The sequence below is a fragment of the Gopherus flavomarginatus genome, chromosome 5, assembly GCF_025201925.1.
Source record: "Gopherus flavomarginatus isolate rGopFla2 chromosome 5, rGopFla2.mat.asm, whole genome shotgun sequence".
Lineage (NCBI taxonomy): Eukaryota > Metazoa > Chordata > Testudines > Testudinidae > Gopherus > Gopherus flavomarginatus.
This window is the reverse complement of record NC_066621.1, coordinates 63,426,881-63,450,579: the sequence shown is the minus strand read 5'-3', so window position 1 is coordinate 63,450,579 and position 23,699 is coordinate 63,426,881. Positions and strand designations below refer to the sequence as shown.

The 23,699-nt window shown below is 42.1% G+C and overlaps 1 protein-coding gene across 6 annotated transcripts in view; it reads right to left on the bottom strand.

Moving 5' to 3' along the window:
- Positions 1 to 23,699, bottom strand: part of BMAL1 (basic helix-loop-helix ARNT like 1) — a 93,670-nt gene that overhangs the window by 50,764 nt on the left and 19,207 nt on the right. The gene's annotated exons all lie outside the window — the stretch shown is intronic.

The window sequence follows — 23,699 nt, the reverse complement described above, 5'->3', positions numbered from 1 at the left end:
AGACCACTATAAGTGAAAAGACATCAGTTTTATGGTAGGCATTTGAGAGCGCTTGGTTTCTACTTAGTGTCACTGTGTTCCCATTTGTTTACTTGTACCTTTAACACAGAAATTGTTAAACCAACTGGGAAACCAACTATTTTTTTAATACTAGGAAAACATGATTAGCTCATTGAAATTTCTCCACAAATAATACTGAATTTGACCATGTTATTTCTAAATGGAAACCTGCTCTGTGCTGTCAAACAACTGGTCCAAGCAGAAACAGGAAATAAATGGGAGCAAGGCTTTTATTAGAGTCATGCTTAAGTTAGGGATGAGGAAGCTTGGGGCAGGAACACAGAGCCCTCCAAACATCCACAGGAATTTCCTTGGCATCTTTTAGGATAGCTACTGGTTAGGAGAGCTATGCTCCATGCTTGCTCTAGGCTGGTTGGGGACAAGTCCTGCACCATTCCGATGGCATGACTAACAGGAAACTCTTTGGACCCTGTACCTGGTGCAATTATCACACCAATGCAAAGTGAGTGTAACACACTACCAAATCAGAATGGTAGCACTTTGCACTAACTGTTCACTCATGTAAATACTACACAAGGTGCAATGATGAATTGAGCCCTCTAATTCCTGGCTGCCCCTCCTTCCACCCTCACCACATACAGAAAGGCTGATTTGGGCCCTTAATCTCAAATAAATAATGCAGGGACATATTTTGATCTTCATATGCTAAAATCTTGCCATAATATTCTTAATTACATGACTTGTTTTAAAAAAGGCAAAGACCATAGTAAAGTGGCATGATGAACAGAAATTACAACCATACTGAAAAGAAATACTGAGTACTGGTTAGGGAGTGGTCTACGAAATAAGGCTCTGATGCAGCAATAAGTCCTCTATGACTGCAGCATCTGGGATTAAATTGGCAAAGTTCCGTTTCACCCTTAGATAAAACAGTAAGATTCTCAAACTTTATAAATGAAGTTGTGTCAGTTATCAAACATCCTAAACTTTTCAAAACTACTTACACCAAAACAACACTAACTCCGCCCTCAAAATTAAGACTAGGCAAATAGCATACAACACATTAACATCGTTTCTCCTCACTTCTAGACAAAAAGCATCCACTGACAACTCAAACTGTTCCTGAGTTTCATACTGTGGACAGTCAAATCTTAATAGCATATTTTTGTGCCAGTAATCCAGTAACAATGCCAAATGCTAAAGAACAAAGGAGAAAAAGTTACAGAAACTGAACTGGCAGTTTGATGGAAGAAAATAAAAAAAGCAGGAAACAGCCAATTATGAGATGCACCATACATCCATCATGAAGGACTGAGAATGCTTTTAGCAGAATAAAGTTATGAGAAAAATGATGACAAAACGTTCATACAGGGAAGAGGATGTTTTCCCTATAGCACAATCTTTTGCCATCATTACACAAACCTATTGCTTTAAAGCAGTCCTGATAGTTTATTAACTTGTCTCTGGCAAAGACTAAAAGAAGCAAACTTCTTCATAAATGGCTTCTTTAATTATTCTGGCATGATTAAAACTTAGAAGGCTTGTTTACACATAAATGAAGGTTTGTATAGTTCTGCAGGCAGTACAAGTCTGAACAACAACATGAAACCTTACATTGACTGACTCTGGTGGGCTTCAGCATCATGTTCTGCAGCTTTATCTCAAAATTAGAAACATTAATATCAGGAGTTTTAATAATCATATAGCTCTGGTTGGCCCTGTTAGTTTAAGTGAGATTTTTCACCTATAGAGTGCATCACTAAAAAAAATGACTGTGTTCAGTACTGATGTAATTTGCAAACATAGGTTCGATTATACTGTAACACACTGGTCCCCAAACTGTGGGGAGCACTCCCTAAGGGGGGCCCCAGAGGAACGCTCAAGGGGGCGTGCAGCAGGGCCCAAGCCAGCCCCCACGGGGGCCAGGGAGGAAGCGCCACCCAGCCCTGCTCCGCCCCTAGCCCAGCTCCGGCCCCGGACGCAGCTCCGCTCAGCCCACAAACCACCTTCACTCCCAGCCCCAGCTCCACTCTGCCAGCTGCTCTGCTCCCAGCTCAGCTCGGACACCAGCCGCAGCTCCACTACGCCCCCTGCTCTGCCCCCAGCCCAGTTCAGGCCCCAGCTGCAGCTCCACTCCACCCCCTGCTCTGCCCCCAGCCCAGCTTTGACCACAGCCACAACTCCACTCCACCCCTGAGCCACCCTCATTCTCCATCCGCCCTTGCTGTAACATATTTATTGGTTCTACACTTTGTGGTTGTACGGACTCATGTTAATGAGATTTTGGATATGATGTCTTACTGCAAAACTTTGTGAACTGCTCATTTACCAGATTTAAGCATATCTGAATGCTGATACAACCCAGCTGGACAGCAAATGAGAAATTATTGCTACTTAAGAAAGCATCATCACAGAAGATGAAAGCTCAGATGCTGAAGTCAGCACCAGAATAGCAAGAGCAAATAAACATCTGATGAGAAGGGACATAAATCTGAAGACTAAATTCCAACTCTTAAAAACATGCATTGGGTCTGTGTTAAATTATTGCTGTAAAACGCAGACATTCAAACAAGCAAGAATAAAGAAAAATGCTGTTATAGAAGGATTTTGAAAATATCACGTAACCAAGAAAAAAGTACTCGAGAGAACTGGAATTCAGCAAATGCAAGTCAGAGATCTTATGGAAAAAAAAAAGATTTGATTTGCAGGGCATATTTTAGGGATTCAGTGAGTGATGTATGTGTGAGAGCCTTAGAAGGGAAAGTTGATTGCAGGCCAATGGGAGTGCGGAGCTGGTGCTTGGGGCGGGGACAACATGTGGATCCCCGTGCCCCCCTGCCTAGGAGCTGGACCTGCTGCTGGCTGCTTCCGGGGCGCAGTGTGGTGTTTGAAACAGGTAGGGACTAGCCTGCCTTAGCCAGGCAGCACAGCCAATGGGACTTTAACAGCCCAGTTGGCGGTGCTGACCAGAGCTGCTGTGACCCAGTCCCTTCCATTCCACGACCCAGTTCTGGGTCGCGACCCACAGTTTGAAAACCACTGGATTAGTCTCTTCACCTCTGCCTCTTCATCACTCTCCCATGTTTTACTTTGCCTCTCTTCTGTAGGTAACAGCTAAGCACCTAATGCTAGAAGTACCATCTCATCCAGATGGTCACTATGCTGCTTGAATACTGTGCATCTATGGCACAATCCTCCAACTTGAGATAACTCTGAGCATCACATATAGCATCTAAAATAAACCAATTTAAAAGACCTGCAGTACTTAGGAACAAAAGATTGTTTTAGGAACAGCATGTTTTTATTTTGCATGAATAAGTTTTCACATAAAAAGCTACATTCTGAAGTTCATTTCAAAATTTTATATATCTCAATGATGATAAACAATCAGTCTAGCAATTAAATATTTATTTAATTCTGCTGCTACTAAAATATTTGTAAATATATAAAAATCAAAAGCATCTACCTGAAGGATTAAAAATGTTCCTAAAAGCAAACTATTTAAAAAGATCTGGGTAATTAAATGAAAAACAGAACAAAAAACCCCCACAAAAAACCTTACTGTATGGATTTATAACAAAATGTTTAACAGTCCCTCCCACAATGCTCATATCAGTCCTGAAAACCAGTCTTACATTTCAGTCTCATGTCAATTTAAACAGCCATGTTATAAATCCCTTGAAATGAGGTTTAAAATGGAAACACTGTCAACCCCACAATCAGTGCATCACTAGCATCTCCCATAATAAATTCTCAACTGCCTTGTAGTAGTCACTTGTTTATTACAATACTTTTTTAAAAAATTGGTAAAAAGGTAGATTTAGTAACTTTTTTCAGCCTCCAGATGCTAATTGATCAACTGCACAAAAAATTCTATAAATAATGCAACACTGCACTACTGTAACACACTATAAACACCCACAGACATAAACACAGCCAAATTCTTCCAATTATGACCCTGAGCTTGTTGCCAAGATACTTCAAAGACCTACTTGAAAGAATGCCATATAGGCCACTTCCTGATTAAACTTCCTTGTAGAAAAGAACCAAAGTATGGTGTCACTGCCCCACATTATGCATCTTTTCTCTGCAGTCTCTCTCTTTATATCTGAACGCTTTATTATTTGTCTTGTATTTTATATTCATTCCTATTAGCTGCACTGAAATTCAAGAGGCAAATCAGACACTAAAAAACAAATCCTAACTGTTCATCTGTGTTTTGTTTTCTTTTCCTTTTAAGTGCCAGTTGTCACATGATTGGCTTAATCACGCAGCAAAGCTGATCACGAGTACACAAACACCTCACTGAGCAAATGAAGGTCAGAGCAAAAGTAGGTCAACTAACTCTGCCTAGGCATCCATCTGGGAGTCAAGACCTCTTTACGCAAGCACTGCCAGCTTCAGCAATGCCTAGGGCAAGATTCAACTACTGCCATCATACAACAATTTATTTATTTAAAAAGAAACTTAACTCAGCCTCGTTGTGAATCACAAGCATGTAATAACAAAAATATTCTTTCACAATTACAGAATAAATTTGTGGGGACACCAGCCTTGTTTATAGAAAGTGCCTGGACCAAAAATAGCCAGATAACTACATCTATCAGGGAAATCTTCATTTCCTTTTCACAGTAATACTTCATGTCTCAGAAGTTGAAAATTGCACAGTATGGACTAGCTAAACATATAAGAATATTTTAAAAAATTGGCTTAAAGTAGACCAACGGGGTTTGATCTTGGATATTTTGTGTTTTCAATTTCAAAAAAAATCAATTTTACTTTAGAAGAAAGATGAAGACATTTCACTCACCATGACATCCTGAAATTTCGCACAGCAATAATGTCTAACGGTAAGTTGTATGACATAATGTTAATAGTTACATTTTGTATTTAACAAGTGGCACAGGTGTTAACTGGGACTAGTTTTAACAGGAATTGTAAAATCTATGCTGGCACTCTGGATTTTATATTCACTTACTTTAGTCCTTCTAAATACTCTTTTTTTGTTTGTGTGTGGGAGGGGAAATAGTACTTGGCTCTCAACATTAAATAAATAAATAAAAAGGTAGTTATACTAAGGGATTGCAGATGCTTTAAAATGCTGTGGGTCAGACTTATGTTGAATAGCACCTTATCAATTGACACTGCACCCTATGTACCAACCACAGGAGAGGGGGATGGCACAGGATCTGCTCCTGTAGCTCTGAGCTACCTAAAGGATTCCTTGTAGCTAACAGAGTGATGCAAAGCTGTCCTAATGTGTGGGCACATCTGATTCACAGCATTTCTACTATAAGTAAAGGTCTGATCCAAAGCCCACTGAAGTCAACTTTTTCCATTTACTTCAACTGGTTTTGGATAAATAAACAGGATACTTCAACAGATTTTGGATCAAATCTCTTATCAAGTGAGAATGCCTTGGCTCTGATAAATCTTCTGGTCTGCACATACTGAGCCATGTCGCTCCTGATCTGCAGCCAAAAGTAGAAAATCTGCTGTCTTTTGGCCATATTATACCATTTACTCTAGTGGATTTGAATAACATTCAAGTCTGAAAAAAGGGGAACACTTTATGTAAGTCAACATTTAGATACAACACAGCCACTTACTTTATTTTCCAGCCCTGCTCCTAGTTTTGAACACTGAGCGTTATGCTCTATGAAAATGAAATTCCCTCATTATATGTTATCAGTCACCACAAATCCATATCCCAGGAGGAAAACCTAGCTTACCTTGCTAGCTTTTGTGTGGAAGATGGAAGAGATATTTACAAATTTCATTTATATCTTGATAAAGTAGATAGGTTTCTTATGTACCAAATCCATAGAGTAATCTAATGACAATAGATGCTTCCTCAATTGAAGGAAATGAAGTTGATGCATACATTTATCTATCCTCTATAATGATTCCAGATCTTTTTGAAAGTCAGAAACTTTAAGCCACAGCTAATTGTCATGGATCTTCATTTGGCACAGGAGTTTTGGCTTTCCTTTCACATGGAGGAATAAATGATGGAGCCAAACATAACAAATGCTAGACGCTGTTGTGTATGGAAATTTGATAAGTAAGAAAATTGTGATTTTTGCAGTTCATGTCATATTAGGCTTATTCAGGAGGACTGTACAACTGTCTTACTGTAGTACTTTTGTCCAATATTACAGTATTTATTAGAGAGGTACATATCCTCTGCTCCTCTTTGACATATGCCTTGGTTTACGGTATGTATCCATTTAGTACTACTTATTTGGTGGGTGTGTTTTTTTTTTAAATATTGTTCTATGAAGAGATTGTATCTATGTGCTTTTTTTAAAAAATGTATTTGCCTACTTAGCTGCGTAAGGTATTCAACATTACATTTGTTTTTCATCCTCTTTATAAAGTGCAGGACTAATTTATAAGAATCTGTTCCTGCTTATACATTATTCCTGGCAAAGGATCTTTGCAGAGATAGTTTCCCATCAGTCCTTTTGAGCTACATTGAGTATAAGTCTTCAAAATTCTGAACTTCTGTATTTCTTATTAGCCTGCATTATATATAAAACTGTACAGAAATAAAAGTAATAGATCAAAATTTTCTGTTAAAGAGGCTGATATGATTATAACAGTTTGGGATATTTGGAATCCAAATGGCTATGTAAAACATATCCACAACTCTACCACAAATAAAAGCTTATTGTCAGAAGTGATGTGTGTGCACTCCTGCTCCTATGCCTAAAGGTGAACAAATAAAGTATTCTATGGCACCTGGGGAAGAAGAAGATGTGACATATAATGAAGCCCTACATACTAGATTTCTAACGTTTTATTCCTCAAACACCGCCTCATTTCAATTAAAGACATATCTGGAAGAGTTGAAAATTTGACATTTACTTTTATGGTTGTGGATTCCTTTTCTGATTTGGATGATAATTCCTGGAGGCAGGTTGGAAAGCTTTCACAAAGTCTAAAAGAGCTTCCTACTCCTTCATATGAGTGAAAAGCCCTCAGTAAGTGTTCTGCTCCTACACTCTCACCACCAGCTGATCTCTGATCAAAACACCCTCTATAATATCATCCTAGTTTGTTTTAAATAAAAAAACACAGAGATACATTAGATTTTATGATCCATCAATCCTCGAGGATAAGTTATCTAAAAATGAGGTAAATGTAGAGAACAAATATTTTATTATATTCAACACTGCTGATAATCAAAAACGTGAAGGGCCATTTTTGGTATCAAAATGTACATTAAATGGATTTAAATACAAAGTTAATTCAGTTATAGATGTGACTATTAACAATCATAATCATATTCTCCTTTTCTCAGACAGTAGGCTAAAAAGCACACTCTTAATTATACTCAAAAGACGATAGGAAAAAACTCTCAATATTTAATTGTTGGAAGAAACTGCAAATGACTGCTAATTCCAAAAGTCAGGATATTTAAGAAAAAAGCCTAATCTTTTATTAAGTTTCTGTTTGTTGTCCTCAGCATTCTTCAGCATCCAGATGTACTGGAAAATGTCCTTCTGTTAAAGATTTAATTTGAAAATATAGTGGGGCATTGGGCTTATTTGGTCAAATGACGAACATAGATAACATCAGTTATTGCTCAAAAACTAAGAACGTTATACAATGATATTGTGTTCTCCTTATTTATCAGGCAAGTAGCCTTTCATGATTTGCCAGTTTCCATATATACTGGCTATAAAAGTGCTGTAGGTAAATCACTTGAAGTCAATACCATATTCACAGTGGCACAGACAGAAAAATCTCCTTCTCAACCTTTCCCCCTAGTGTTTTAAGCAAGGCTCTTGACACATTTCTACTGTATTTCACACACTTGGTACACTACCTGGATTTCTCTGTTTCAGCAGAGGTTGCTACATAGTGCTCTTTATTAAACCCCTTCCTACTGTTTTGCATCACTACCCATTCCCTCCGGAATTTTCCTTGGATCCTTCTATTAATATTAATAGGCTTTCCTTTTAGACATTCCAAATGTACTACTTTATCTAGTGATTCTGGGTTGGCTGCCTTCTTTCCAATATTTTAAAATGGTCATGTTTAGACTGGGGCAACTGAGTTAAGGGTTCCTCACTCACTCTTTAGGAACTGGTTCTACAGCAGTGGCATCTTTTGTCCTCCTGGGGAATGCCTATAGCTGACAGTAGCTCAGACTTGGAGCACTTCTGATGAGCCATACTCCACTTATCAGCACATACATACTCCAAGGCTAATGTCTTCAAATCATCAGCCACATGACATTTATTAAAGATAAATTTGGGTGAAAATTTTAAGTTATAGACAGACTGGTTATGGGAGGAGGATTCCAAAGCTAAATTGTTTTAAAATAGCAAGTGTAAGATGTTCCTTTAAGTCATCATTGGAATTGAAAACAATATTTTAAAATTGCTAGGACCTCATTCATACATATCGAATTGAGATTGCTATTAATACAGAGAGCATAATGATACATGCACTATGAACATTTAGTGGATTTACTCAATAGATCTCTATACCATGCAAACATCCTTGACTGTTATAAAAAAAACTTCCACACAGACAAAAATCAGAACAAAACCATAAAAGCAAAAGGAAAGGTTCTTGTACAGATCAATGCTGAGTTGGTTGGAATAATTTCTAAATCATCTCGTGTCTACTATTGCACAGGTGGTTTTACATTTTGAGAAAAATAAAAGCAGTGGAGAGGAATACAGAGAAAAATCTATATTTGATTAAATGAGTAGGGCAGATAAATTGTCAAACCTATTGTTCTCTTCCAATGTTCCATGACCTGTGAAGTCTGCTCCTGACGGCAGGAGGCAGTTCATGCTCCTACATAAAACTAGCATGAGAGTTTTAAGTGTCTTATTTCTGCAAGTTGCATATTTTCTTAACTAATGTTGATATCAAATTGACAGGGTCTCACTCGGTTATGAATGATTATGGTCATTAGTAGTTTCAACTTTTAGCCAAATGTTTAGTACTTATATATCACTTAATATCTTCAGAGTGCAGTACACACATTAACAAATGGAAAAACACTTCTCGTATCCTTAGAATATCAGGGTTGGAAGGGACCTCAGGAGGTCATCTAGTTCAAACCCCTGCTCAAAGCAGGACCAAGCCCCAACTAAATCATCCCAGCCAGGGCTTCATCAAGCCTGACCTTAAAAACCTCTAAGGAAGGCGATTCCATCACCTCCCTAGGTAATTCATTCCAGTGCTTCACCATCCTCCTATAGAAAAAGTTTTTCCTAATACCCAACCTAAACCTCCCCCACTGCAACTTGAGACCATTATTCCTTGTTCTGTCATCTGGTACCACTGAGAACAGACTAGATACATCCTCTTTGGAACCCCCATTCAGGTAGTTGAAAGCAGCTACACCTCTACCCCGATATAACGCCACCCAATATAACATGAATTTGGATATAACGCGGTAAGGCAACGCTCCGGGAGGGGCGGGGGGCGAGGCTGCGCACTCCAGTGGATCAAATCAAGTTAAATATAACGCAATTTCACCTCTAATGCGGTAAGATTTTTTTGGCTCCCAAGGACAGCGTTATATCGAGGTAGAGGTGTACCAAATCCCCCCTCATTCTTCTCTTCTGCAGACTAAACAATCCCAGTTCCTTCAGCCTCTCCTCATATGTCATATGCTCCAGCCCTCTAATCATTATTGTTGCCCTCTGCTGGACTCTTTCCAATTTTTCCACATCCTCCTTGTTGTGTGAGGCCCAAAACTGGACACAGTACTCCAGATGAGGCCTCATCAATGCCGAATAGAGGGGAATGATCACGTCCCTCGATCTGCTGGCAATGTCCCTACTTATACAGCCCAAAATGCAGTTAGCCTTCTTGGCAACAAGAGAACACTGTTGATTTGTAACCAGCTTCTCGTCCACTGTAACTTCTAGGTCCTTTTCTGCAGAACTGTTGCCTAGCCATTCGGTCTTTAGTCTGTAGCAGTGCATGGGATTTTTCTGTTCTAAGTGCAGGACTCTGCACTTGTCCTTGTTGAACCTCATCAGATTTTTTTTGGTCCAATCCTCTAATTTGTCTAGGTCCCTCTGTATCCTATCCCTACCCTCCAGCATATCTACCACTCCTCCCAGTTTAGTGTCATCTGCAAACTTGCTGAGGGTGCAGTCCAGATCATGAATGAAGATATCGAACAAAACCAAACCCAGGACTTACTCTTGGGGTACTCCGCTTCATAACGGCTGCAAACTAGACATGGAGCCATTGATCACTACTCTTTGAGCCCGACAATCCAGCCAGCTTTCTATCCACCTTATAGTCCATTCATCCAACCCATACTTCTTTAACTTGCCGGCAAGAATACTGTGGGAGACCGTATCAAAGCTTTGGCAAAGTCAAGGAATAACACGGCCACTGCTTTCCCCTCATCCATAGAACCAGTTATCTCATCATAGAAGGCAATTAGGTTAGTCAGGCATGACTTGCCCTTGTTGAATCCATGCTGACAGTTCCTGATCACTTTCCTCTCCTCTAAGTGCATCAGAACTGATTCTTTGAGGACCTGCTCCATGATTTTTCCAGGGACTGAGGTGAGACTGACTGCCCTGTAGTTCTCCAGATCCTCCTCCTTCTCTTTTTTAAAGATGGGCACTACATTAGCCTTTTTCCAATCATCCAGAACCTTCCGCGATCGCCATGAGTTTTCAAAGATAATGGCCAATGGCTCTGCAATCACATCCGCTAACTCCTTTAGCGCCCTCGGATGCAGCGCATCCGGCCCCATGGACTTGTGCTCATCCAGCTTTTCTAAATTTTATATGTATTCAACGCAAACACTAGTCAAAAAGTGAGCTCACAGGTCTAGCTTTCCTTTTCTCTCCTACGCTGAACACTATCCTACAGTGCAGCACCACTTACTCTTCCACCCACCAAAAAAAAAATTTTTTTTATTAAGCATCTGATCTTCAATATTGCAAAAAGGAAACTGTATATTCAAAGAAGAAAGGGGCAAAATAAAACTAAAAGAACTAGATTTTGTAACTTCTTGAGTGCTCACTAAGCATTATTGACATTCCTAGCTGAGAAAATACTGTGTTTTCCAACGGTGTCAAACATATGACATGAAACTAGTAGGAGTCAGGCCTGTGTCTCTTGACTAGACATTCTAAAGTGAAATATTACATCTTTATTGGAAATAGGTATTTGGATGACCTTTCCATCTATAATGAGAAAAACCCTACAGTTTTAGAGTCCTAAATATCAAATTCCCAAAAATAAAACTGAAAGTTGAACGGCACCTCTATGTTTTCTTGGTTACTCGGATGACTATTCCCCTATTTTCCTCTGGTGCAGTTTGACTAAGGGTTGAAAAGTTGTCCTATGGCTCATAAGTGTTCACGAATTGAATATATTATTACTAATGCAAAACATAACATAGATATGAAATCGTGACCTATTCAAACAATTAAGCATGTGATTTCCTACCTACAAATGGAAAAACATGATGATTGACTAATGTGACATTTTCTGCCATCACATTGTTCATTTTTCTTGTACGCATCCCTTTTCTCTTCCCTGTGTCAGTCTTGTCTATTTACACTGTATACTCTTTGGGGCAGGGAATGTGTTCTACTCTTTGTATGGTGACTAGCCCAATGGGGTCCCAGTCTCATCTAGTCCCTAGGCCCTTCTGTAATAAACATGATTAATAATAACTAGTGGGACCAGAACATCACAAGAGAACAAAATCTGAGAGAGAGAAAACGTCAAACTTAAATTTTGGGACTTTTTGTCTTTAATTATCCACTTTAATCAAATGCCTGAAACTCTGTAAGGGAAATTTTCTTTGAATAAATTACAAGAATCACTAGATCTGAACTACATATAGATAACTAGAGTGGGATTACAACTCTGTTGCATGGAAGTGAAAGGCAGGTACTGAGGAAGGCTGAAGAAAACCATACTGACATTTGCAATTCTTGTTATCTCCATCAGCTGCTCCATATAAAGTGGCAGGACAAGACCAGAAACAAGGATATTCAAAGCTGAAACCAGCAACCACCTCCATCAGCATGGTTTAGTTTCACTGGCTTTCTTGGTATGGACATATAATAAATAAGAATGAGATACCAACAAATTCCAAAGCATGTATACCAATTAATGCTACTACTACTTGGCCAGTGATCACATGGGTGCCAAAAGCTTTGATGGCCGATATGAGTGCGAGTGACAGACATAAACTGAATATACAATCAGACCACCTTAAGCACCTTGCCAGAGATTGATCCGCGTGGTGCTCAATTTGCAATGAGGCAATCTCTCTTTGGACTCTGCCATGATAATGATGATAAGGATTGCTTCAGAGGCTGGATTAGACAAATACAAGACAAGTGAGGAATGTAGTAATATTACTACTTTTACCCTTACAAAGTGCCCTGTATTCAAGAATCACAAAAGCAACTTAAACACTAGTGAGTAGATTTTCAACATTCTGTATGGGAGGCATTTCCCCATTTTACAAATAGAGAAACTGAGGAAGAGGTGAAGTGACTTGCTCAAAATCACACAGTAAATGCATAGTTCCTGACTCCCTGACCAGCAAACACCTCAGCAGGCAAACAGGTGCAGCTAATGGAGGACTAATTTACACAGGGATATTTATGCAAGCACAAATGGGAAAGGAATAAGCATACCCAATCACTAATCACAGAATCATAGAGGTATAGGGCTGGAAGGGACCTTGGAAGATCATCAAGTCCCAGCCCACTGCAAGCTTTTCCTAGTATTTAACCTACACATCTCCCTTGCTGCAGATTAAGCCCATTACTTCTTACCCTGCCTTCACTGGACATGGGAAACAACTGATCTCAGGCCTCTTTATAACAGCCCATAACATATATGAAGACATATGTCCCCACTCACTCTTGGTTTCTCAACATGCCCAGTTTTAAAAAAAAAAAAAAAACTTTTCTCAGAGGTCATTTTCTAAATATTTTATCATTTTTGTTGCTCTCCTCTGGCTTTTCTCCAATTTATCCATATCTTTCTCAAATTGTGGTTTCCAGAACTGGACACAGTACTCCAGCTGAAGCCTCACCAGTTTCGAGTGGGACAACTCTCATGTAATATACCCCTGAATAATTTTAGCCTTTTTGTGACTGAATCTCACTGTTGACTGATATTACATTTATGATCCCTGGTAACCCTCCAGATCTTTTTTACCAGCAAAACTGTCTCGCCCAGGGATCTCAAAATCAAATGACCATGAGGGCCACATGAGGACTAGTACATTGGCTTGAGGGTCGCATCACTGACACACACACACCCCTGCTGCCCCCACCTGCAGTCCACTCATTCCATGAGGCCCACCCCTTCCCCGCCCCCATTCCAACTCCTTCCCCAAATTCCCACCCCACCCCACTTCTTCTCCACCTCCTCCTCTGAGCGCACGGCTCCCTGCACCTCCCGTCCCGGAAAGCGCTAAGCGCCTCTAAACAGCTGTTTGGTGGTGGAAAGCGCCTAGAGGTAGCCAGGGGAGTGGAGACGTGGCATGCTGGGGAGGGGCGGTGGGTGAGGGGAGCTTGGCAGCCGCACAAAATAACTCAGGGAGGGGCGGGGGAAATGGGGATCTTGGCAGGCCACAGCAAATAACTCCGCGGGCCACATGTTTGAGGCCCCTGGTCTAGCCAGTTGTTCATTTTGTAGTTGTGCATTTGATTTTTCTTCCTTAGTACTTGGCAGTTGTCTTTACTGAACTTCATATTCTTGATTTCAGACAAATTCTCCAATTTGTCACGGTCATTTTGAATTCTAATTCTGTCTCCAAAGTGCTTGCAACCCTTCCCAGCTTGGTGGCATCCACAGATTTTACAAGCATACTTTCCACTCCATTACCGAAGTCATTAATGAAAGTATTGACTATTACTGGACCCAGGACAGACCCCGCAGGACCCCACTAGTTACGTCCTCCCAGTTTCACAACAAACTGTTGATAACCACTCTGAGTATGATCTTTCAACCAGTTTTGTACCCATATTATAGTAATTTCATCTCGAATACATTTCCCTACTTTGCTTATGAGAATGTCAGAAGGGATCATGTCAAAAGCCTTTCTAAAATCAAGATATAGTATGTCTACAACTTACTGCCTATCCACTTCTTTCTACAATCAAAGAAGGAAAATAGGTTGGTTTGACATGATTTGTTCTTGACAAATCCGTGCTGGCTATTACTTATAACTCCATTATCCTCTAGGTGCTTACAAACTGATTGTTTAATAATATGTTCCAGTATTTTCCCAGGTATCAAAGTTAGGCTGACTCGTCTATAATTCCCTGGATCCTCTTTGTTACTCTTTTTAAAGATGGGTACTATGTTTGCCCTTCTCCATTCCTCTAGGACATCACCCATCCATCATAAGTTCTAAAAGATAATTGCTAATGGTTTGGAGATTGCTTCAACTAGTTCCTGAAGTATCTTAGGCCCTGATGACTTTAATACATCCAACTTATTTAAGTATTCTTTAACCTGTTTTCCCCTTTCTGGCTTGCCTTCTTTCCCTCTGATTGTTAATATTAATTGTGTTGAGAATCTCATCACAATTTCCTTTTTTAGTGAAGAAGGAAGGAAGTAAAATAGGCATTCAATACCGCAGCCTTCTTCAGGTCATTCATTAATAGCTCTCCTTCCCCTAAGAGGCAAACACCTTCCTTCATCTTTCTCTTGCTCCAAATGTATTTAAAGAAACCCCTTATTACCTTTTATGTCCCTTGCTAGGTGTAACTCATTTTGTGCCTTATCCTTTCTGATTTTATTCCTACATGCTTGTGCTATTCTTTTGTACTGAGCCTTAGTGAACTATCCATGTTTCCAATTTTTGTAGTATTCCTTTTTGACTTTCGGGTCATGAAAGAAATCTCAATGGAGTCACACTGGCCCCTTGCAGTTTTCTTATATTTTCTTCACTTCAACATAGTTAACTGTTGCACCTTTAATATTGTCTCTCTGAGAAACTGCCAGCTCTCCTGAACTCTTTTTCCTTAGATTTTCTTCCCATAGGACACATCAGTTAACCCAGAAAACTGAAGTCCATTTTTTTGATGTCTATTGGCCTTATTCTGCTGCTCGCACCTTTCGTTCCTTAGAATCATGAAATTATCATTTCATTCTCTCTTTCACCCAAATTACCTTCCTCTTTCGGAATCAAGTCCTCCCTATTGATCAGAATCAATTCTAAAAAATTTATTGGAAATTTTATGTTTTGCCTTATATTTATCCAGACATCTGCTGAAAAGTAAAAGTCCTGCATTACCAGGTCTTGTGTTTCTGTTTGTTCTAGAAATGACTCACCCACCTCCTTTTTCCTTATTTGGTGGGCTATAATGGACCCCCACTATGATGTCACCTCTATTTTTACCCCTTTTATATCTTTATCCAGAGACTTTCAACTAACGTGCCTCTTGCCTCCTTCTGGACCTCATAACTAAGGCTACATTTTAGTCACAAGTATTTTTAGTAAAAGTCATGGACAGGTCACAGGCAGTAAACAAAAATTCACAGCCTGAGACCCGTCCATGACTTCTACTATATACTAAAATGGGGGAGGCAGCTCAAGGGAGAGGCCCCTAGGGGTGCTGCAGGTGCTGGGGGAGGTGGCCGGGGGGGGGGGCGCTGCAGTACTGGGGGCACCACGGATGCTGGTGGGGCAGGTGCTGGGGGGAATGTGGGCCAGCCTGAGCGTTGGGCAGGGGGGCATGGTCCAGGGGAATGGCAGGGGCGGGGTGCACAGCCTGGAGGGCACTCTGGGTGCTGGTGGCACAGCCCCCAGCACAATCACAGGTGCTGGCGGATGGATTGGGGGGGAGGGACTGGGGAGATTCCCTACCCAGCTCCTATGAAATGGCAACCCCAGCTCCTAGCTCCACATGGTGCCTCTGCTCCGCCCCAAGCCCCCGTTCTGCAGCTCCCATTGGCTGGGAACTGAAGACAATGGGAGCTGCGGGGGCAGTGCCTGAGGGCAAAGGCAGCACATGGAGCTAGGAGCTGAGAAAAGGGAGTTGCTGTCGTGCTTCCAGGGAGGGCCCCCCCCCCCAGTAAATACTGCCCTGCACCTCAATCCCCAGCCCTGAGGCCCCCAAAGTTCTGCTGCTAGGGGGTAGGAGAGCCCAAGACTGCCCCAGCAGCAGCGAGTGCAACTGGCCCAGGGGCTGCCGGAGCTGCTCAGGCAGCTCCCAGGCCAGCCACACCAGGCTGCTGCAGAAGTCTCAGAATCCATGACTTCTGTCACAAACACGGAGTCTTACTCATAAGAAGTGTATATATTCTTGATGTATAATGCAGCATCTCCTCCTCTTTTTTCTTGCCTGTTCCTCCCTTCTCTATCAGTGTTCCATGATAAGATTTATCCCACCAAGTCTCTGTGGTACCAATTAAGTCATACTTTATCTTACATATTATAATGACCGAGAGTTATGCAGATCAAAGGGCAGTCCTGATTAGTGATCAGCATTCATGCAAGGAGTCCAATCATCATCAGACCTAATCTACGGAGGCAAGGCAGCTGGCAGGGTCAGGGTGGGGCAGCAAGGCAGCATAGGTGAGGCAGCAGGGCAGGCTCAGATGCGGGGGTATGGCCAGGTCAAACAGGGCAGTAAGGTAGGGTCAGGTGAGTCTGAGTAGCAACCAGCAGGCAATGGCTTGTTGCTTGGGCAAGGCCAGAAGAGAGAAACAGTTTGTTTATGTCTGGATTCTCTCAGAGACCTTTTTTCATTTAGTTTCCCCAGAACTCAGTTTGACTCGAGCCATCGTCACTCAGGTAACTTTACTTGCCATACAGCAGTCCTACACTGATTTAGATTCAAACGGAGCGGTGATGGATGCAGAATACATCACAGTTCCAAAGTTACACAGAAACCCTCTCCCTTTATATACACATTACATATTTAATTGCATTTACTATACATTGCATCAAACATATTTGTCTTGGCTACTTTGCAGTAATGCCTGTGCAGAATGCACTGTCCACGGTTAAACTTCCTCTTTACATTCCTAACTTATTTTGTCCCTTGTTCATAGTAAATAAGGCCCGGGGTGTTCTCCTTCTTTTCTTAGTTGGCCCACGCATTCTGGTTTTTTAGCCTACTGACCTATTTACTTATCTTATTTGGCACAAACATCCTGTTTTCAGCCTATGATTCATGTACCTCCCTAATCCTAACTTTCAAAGAATGAGGCCTCCTCCCCTGTGTTAGTCACTCATGTTAGGCCAGGCCTCAGCTACAACCTATTGTCACCAGCCACTCAGGGTCAAGACTGTGTGGTCAAATCAGGAAGCAGGTCACAGAACCCTGGAAGCTGGCCCACCCAAGTCTCTGAATTCTCTGGTAACAACCCACTGTGTCAGCATGACAGCCAATGCTATTTCCTGAAAACCCAATGGGCCTAAGTTAGAACCAGGGTCTTGACATCACAGCCTCCCACTTGGTGCAACTTCACACCAGAGGTCCAGGCTTTTCCGGGTGTATCTTTTTTTATTTTTAGGGGTATGTACATGGTATCTGGTTCCCAGCTCCGCTTCTTAGGGACAATCAATAAAATACCACAACTTTCCTTTGCATATCTTGGAGTCCACAGCTCATGAACTAGATATTCTTTTTGTCCTGAATCTGAATTGGTGTGAAAGGAGGTTGTTTTTGGTTGGGGGAGGGATTGTGAGAGAAGGAAGCATGAAATACAGAATGCAGCTTTAAGGTTAGGGAAAGCTGAAGCTCAAAGATTACTAGGTTGATTTGTCTGCAGATCCGGTAAGGACCTACATATTCGTGGTCCAGGTTGTGGGCAGGTTAGTCTGTTTTGAAGTTTTGGCCACACCTTCTGCCACACGGTGTAAAATGGGACCTTCCTGGTGGGGCAATAAGCATAATGCTGGTACATCACTTTGGCCACATCAAAGTGTCACTTTGGCTTCTCTTGAGAGTTTGTAGGGTGTCACATATAAGATCTGAGGCTGCCGGGAGGAAGTGCAGAATGGAAACAATGTTGAAAATCATAGTTAGAAAAAAAAACTGGCTCACCTGAGTCAAGGCACGGTCAGCATTATTATATGTGAATTCTGTACATGGAATCAGTAAGGCCTAGTCATTTTGGTGGAAAAATAGGAAGCATTGTAAGTACTGTTCCAGTATTAGATTCCCTCTTTCTGATTAGCTATCAGTTTGCAGATAATAGGTGGCTGAGGTATGAAGATGCACCACTAATAAGTTGAACACTGCCCTTCAAAACCAATAGACAAACTGGGGTCCCCCATCAAAAGTAATGTGGTCTGCGCAGCCATGCAGGTGGAAAACGTGGGAGATAAAAGTTAGTGTCCTCAGCAGTGAGGAGCTGGGCACAGTTGTAAGAGCAGCAGGACTTGAACCTAGGCCTTCAGAACCAACATCCCCATTCTGCCATCCATTGGCAGCTGCAGCCTAGCCACTCCCCGTGACCCCCAATCTGTAGAGCCTGCATGCCACAGGTAGTTCTGCCTTGAATGACCTGACTGACAGTTGTCTAAGTGATTCCTGTTACAATCAAGGAACCAATATAAGCAGGGTGGTCTGCATAGCAATTAAATGGGCAACGGGCTGCGACTCAGACAAGGCCTGAGGGGAAGCAGTACATTTAAACATAGTCACCAGCCATCAGGATCAAGACTGTGGGGGCCCATCAGGAAGCAGATCATGGACCCCTGGAAGCTGGCCCCCTCAAGCCTGTGAATTCCCTGGTAACCCAAAAAGTCAGTACGGCATGACAGCCAAGGTTGCGTCCTAAAAAACCCAGCAGGCCTGGCTTCAAGAACAGGGTTCTGATATTTATTAATACTTCCAGTTCTCCCTGTTTATTCTCATACTCTTTGGATTTGTGTACAGACATTTAAGATATTGAGTAGATTCCCCTGTTATCGCTCTTGTTGCTTCTATGACTCTAGTATACTTTTCCATTTCCCTCCCCTTTAATGCTCTGTTAAAGTTTTTTTTTTTTTTTTTTTTTTTTTTTTTTAAAAACACACACACACACACATCTACCTGTGCGGTTTTGTCACCTGCCCTTTTGAACCTAGTTTAAAACCCTCCTCCCAAGGTTCGTGAGCTGGTGTGTGAACATGTTCTCCCCCTTCTTTGTCAGGTGGGTCTCATCTCTTCCTTCCCAGCATTGCCTTCATCAATCATAGGATGCTAAGGCCTATGATCAACACCATCTGTGCAGGCATGCTTTCACCTCCAGAATGCATGGGTCCCTGCCTGGGTGCTTATTCTCAGCTGGGAGCAGGGCCGGTGCAAGGATATTTTGCGCCCTAGGTGAAACTTCCATTTTGTCCCCCCCCAACCCCAAAAAATCACATACATTATACACAATACACGGTCACAGAGTAACATGTTATAATTTAGAATTTATGTTTCCGCGTTTTAAGTTTAGCAAATTTAGAAACAAGTTCCTCCAAGACAATGCTGTGAGCAATGTCATGTTCTAGTGACAAGGTAGATAGCCCAAGGCTTTGTGGCAACATTGATGTTCGCATGTATGTTTTTATCAACTTGAGCTTCAAGAAGCTTCGCTCACCACTAGTCACAGAAACTGGGAGAGTCAAGAGGATGCGAAGAGCGATAACTGTGTTAGGGACACTCTGTCAGCTGGGGATCAGGGCTGTGGGGAGGATGGGGTCAGGAGGGTTCCAGCTCAGAGAGACTGGGCTCAGAGCTGGGGGTCAGGGCTGTGGGAGGGATAGGGTGAGGGGGTTTCCAGCTCAGAGGGACTGGACTTGGAGCTGGGGGGGTCAGGGCTGTGGGGGGGATGGGGTCAGGGGGATGCCTGGGGGCACTGGGGCAGCTCAGCTCTGCAGGCTGCTGTTCTCTCCAGCCATCCAGGCACAAGGGGAGCAGGAGCAGGGACCAGCCAGCATGAGCATCGGGGTCCTCTTTCTTCCTCCACTCCACCAGACCACCGCTGAGGCTCTTTTCTTCTCCGTGCCCCTCACTGGGGCTGAGCCAGGGGGCAGCCCCCGCTTTCCTCCAGAAGCCCTGGTGTCGCACTGCCCTCGCATGGCTCCTGCCACGTGCCCTAAGCAGAGCTGCGCAGCTCTGCCCAGCCGCCGGCGCCCCCGCCAGCAACGAGAAAAATGGCATAGGCTGGAGCCCCTGCTCTGGGAGGGAGAGGGATTCTGAGCCTCTGCCTGCAGCCTAGGGATTCCCCTGGGTCAGCGCGCCACGGGCAGCCTGAACCTCTGGGCTGCCGCGGTGGCGCGCTGACCCGGGGGATGCCCTGGGCTGCCGGCTGCCGCGGCGGCGCCCTGACCCGGGTGGGGCCTCTGGGCTGCCGGCTGCTGCTGCCGCCGGCAGCTCAGACTCCCTCTCTGTCCCAGGAGCAGTGGCTGCTCAACCATTTAAAAAAATTGGGGGGGCATCGCTTTTTGGCACCCCCAAATCTTGGCACCCTAGGCAACTGCCTAGTCCGCCTAAATGGTTGCACCGGCCCTGACCGGGAGGATTGATGGACTACGACCTTCACCCTTTCTCCCAGAGCCCTCCTGTTACCACTGATCTGATCAGGATCATCTGCTCAGGATGATACACTATTATTTGTACCCAGGATGAGCAACAGGGGTAGCGGTCAGAAGGACAAATGAGCTTTGGCAACCTCTTGTAATGTCTTGGATGCAGGCTCCAGGCAGACAGCACAATTCCTAGTACATCATGTCGAGGTCAGCAAATGAATGCCTCTGTCTAGAGCCCTGCACAAATACGAATTTTGTATCTGCATCCAATCCACAAAAATGGTCCACGGATATCTGCAGATTTGCAGGGCTCTCCGTTCGTCCTGCTCAGAAAGTAGTCCCTGACCATCTCTATCTTATGTCTCATCCTCATGTATAGCCTTGGGGGGCAGGTGGCTCCTCTCCTCCTGTTGCCAATACAGCATAACCTATTACTACTTTCATCTTTCCATACATCACTAACGTAATGGGATGTGTTTCATGGAACTGTCTAAAGGTAGAGTACATATGAAAATTTGTGAACTGCTACTTTAAAATATGCTTACTATTCTTTTATGACTTCACTTTAACAAAATATCAGTTAAACATATAAATCCCCAATGCACACAATCAATCATCAGGCAAACAACAGCTTAAGTGAACAGATGAGCATTGCCTAATATCTGGACAAATTTGGATTTGATGAATCCACCATTCTATAGTCTTAATAATAATGAGAAAAACTGCATTGCAACTGCTCTCTCCTCACTTTTTCAGTATATTTAGAAGATTACAAAAAGGCAAGCAAAAAGCAGTGGAAAAAACTATACAGGGAAACAAGAATTGAGATCCACAGATAGTAAATGACTGCACCTGCTGAGAGTGGAAGAGGATGGATTAGATCAGCCAGAGAAAAGATTTTTAGGAGTACCTTTTGGCAAAATGTGTAAAAAATACATTTACAGAATAAATAACCATTTAAGAGTAGCTTGCTGTATACTATTGCCATCAAGCAACAGATCCAGCCAATTTACATCATGGAGAGACGAATCTGCATTTGAAGGTAGAGAGCTACAGCATCCCACTGAAAACCAACATTAAATTTGACTTGTGGAGGGAAATTATAAAATTAGTTTCCTTCTCTGCAATTTTTCTTCACTGAATAGGAATCTGCTGCTCCATCAAGCTTGGAACCACTGGTTTTATTCCTGCCTTTTCCAAAGTCTTTAAGGCTAGCAAGAAGTTCCTCTCTTCCCTCCCAACCCTCCCTTGCAGTGTGCTTGTCAGTACCCTATGCAGGCATGGCCTGTGAACTGCACTGATACTGCTCTCAAGCCATGTTGCCAGAAATAATGAGAAAAAACAAAAATATTAAATTTTAAGACAACAGGTTGAAAACCTCCATCCCTCTTTCCTCCTTCAGGACGAGAAAAGTATGAAATAAAGGCAGATATACTATCTGTCTCTGTGACAAGAAGTCTCAGTTACCAGAAGTTCAGAAGTTGCTGAACATAAATGCTCTGTGAGGACCCAGGATTATTCTCATTAGAGAAGACAAAAAATGATGAATAAAACGTATATTAGTCTGTCATGGGAATTCACTGATCCATTATGCTTGGAATTACTGGGAGTTAGCAAGCCATAAGGAATATCCAACTGGGAGACAAGAGAAAATGCCTTAACAAATGGAAAGAGGATCTCCACAGATGACCTACAATGAACAAATGAAGGATTTTACACCTGAAAGCCACCTCAGATGAAGAAAATTACATGAGTTTTGTACGACTTCATGAATAAAAGTGTACGGAAGTCTCAGTAGCTGCCCAGCAAATCTCATCTGAAGAGACATAGTATTTTTTCCACTCACAAAATGGCGGTAACTCTGCTGGGGTTATACCTTCAGGAGACTCATTTAGATGCCTTGTTAGCTTGGAAAACAGACAATCCATCTAGAAATGACTCTGCATCACTTACTAAGTCTCTAATAAAATACCCTAGAACATCTGGCTTCCTCACTTTTCGGTTCTATGTAAGTAAAGTTGTATTGCCCTGCTTGTCTCTGAAATGTGCAACTGTTTGTCCTAAATTATATCATGGCCTCGAAAGAAACAAGATAGTTGATTGGTTTAAGTGGAAGGCACAATTTTTCTTTCCATTCTCTGACTTTAATTAACCTTATTTGGAAAATAAATTGAAGATAAGGCTCCAAAGTTTGTTAAACCTTCAAGTCTATGTGACAGCAAGAAAGGAAAGTAAACTTTCAGGTCAGGAAATACAAGGACATTTCTCACAGTGGCTCAAAAAAGGGTTTGGTAAAAGATGTCACTGTTCCACTTGGCAAAGGGCAGTCTTTATACCAATGTTGCTTTCAGAAAATGGGGCATATAGATAAAGCAACAAGCTAGAACCGGGAAGACAAGACAAGACAAGACATCTTGCTCAAGGCTAAGAATTATTCTCTGAAGAAACTAGAGCTCAGAATCTTACGGGGAAAGAAAAAAAAATTAAACCATCTAGAAGGAAGTTCAGAACACAGACAATCTTCTTTCTAATATACTAGATTCCAGGTTCTCCAAATTCCCCTGTAAGATCAGTTGACGGAATTGTTTCTGGATAATGTCCACTTTTATAAAAGTGGTCATTCTGACAGTAACCATCTAAGAGATATGGTTGTTCAGAACTGGAAGTATCAAGTGACCTTGATGAATGAGGTCCTGAGAAATTGGCAGTACCCACATCTGACATACCTCCTGGCCCCAGATGCACATGTAAAGTAAGACTTAAAGTTCAATCCTAGCTGATCTTTCTGGCCACCCTAACTATAAGGAGATAAAGAATGGAAAAGCATCTCTCTGTAGATTTAGACAGAGAAATGACAGAGTGTCCATTCTTCAGGCCTGTGGGTGCCAATGCCAGGACAAGGACTTGGTAATCTTGTTGGTGGATTTACGGAAGGACCAACAATGGAATCTGATTTATACCCTCAGGTCTTTACTTACTTTCTCCCACATCTGGCTTCAATGTTAGGCCAGTTGGCCTGACTGATGGTCTTGCCAAGGACAAACGTTAGAATCTTCTGCACTTGAAACACTGTCCCCTGGTTTTCATTTTTTGGTCCATCTTGGTGGCTGAGCTAATCCATGGTGGTTGCTATAGCTCTCCATATGAATGACTGCAGTTCCTAGAGGGACCCTAAGAAGAA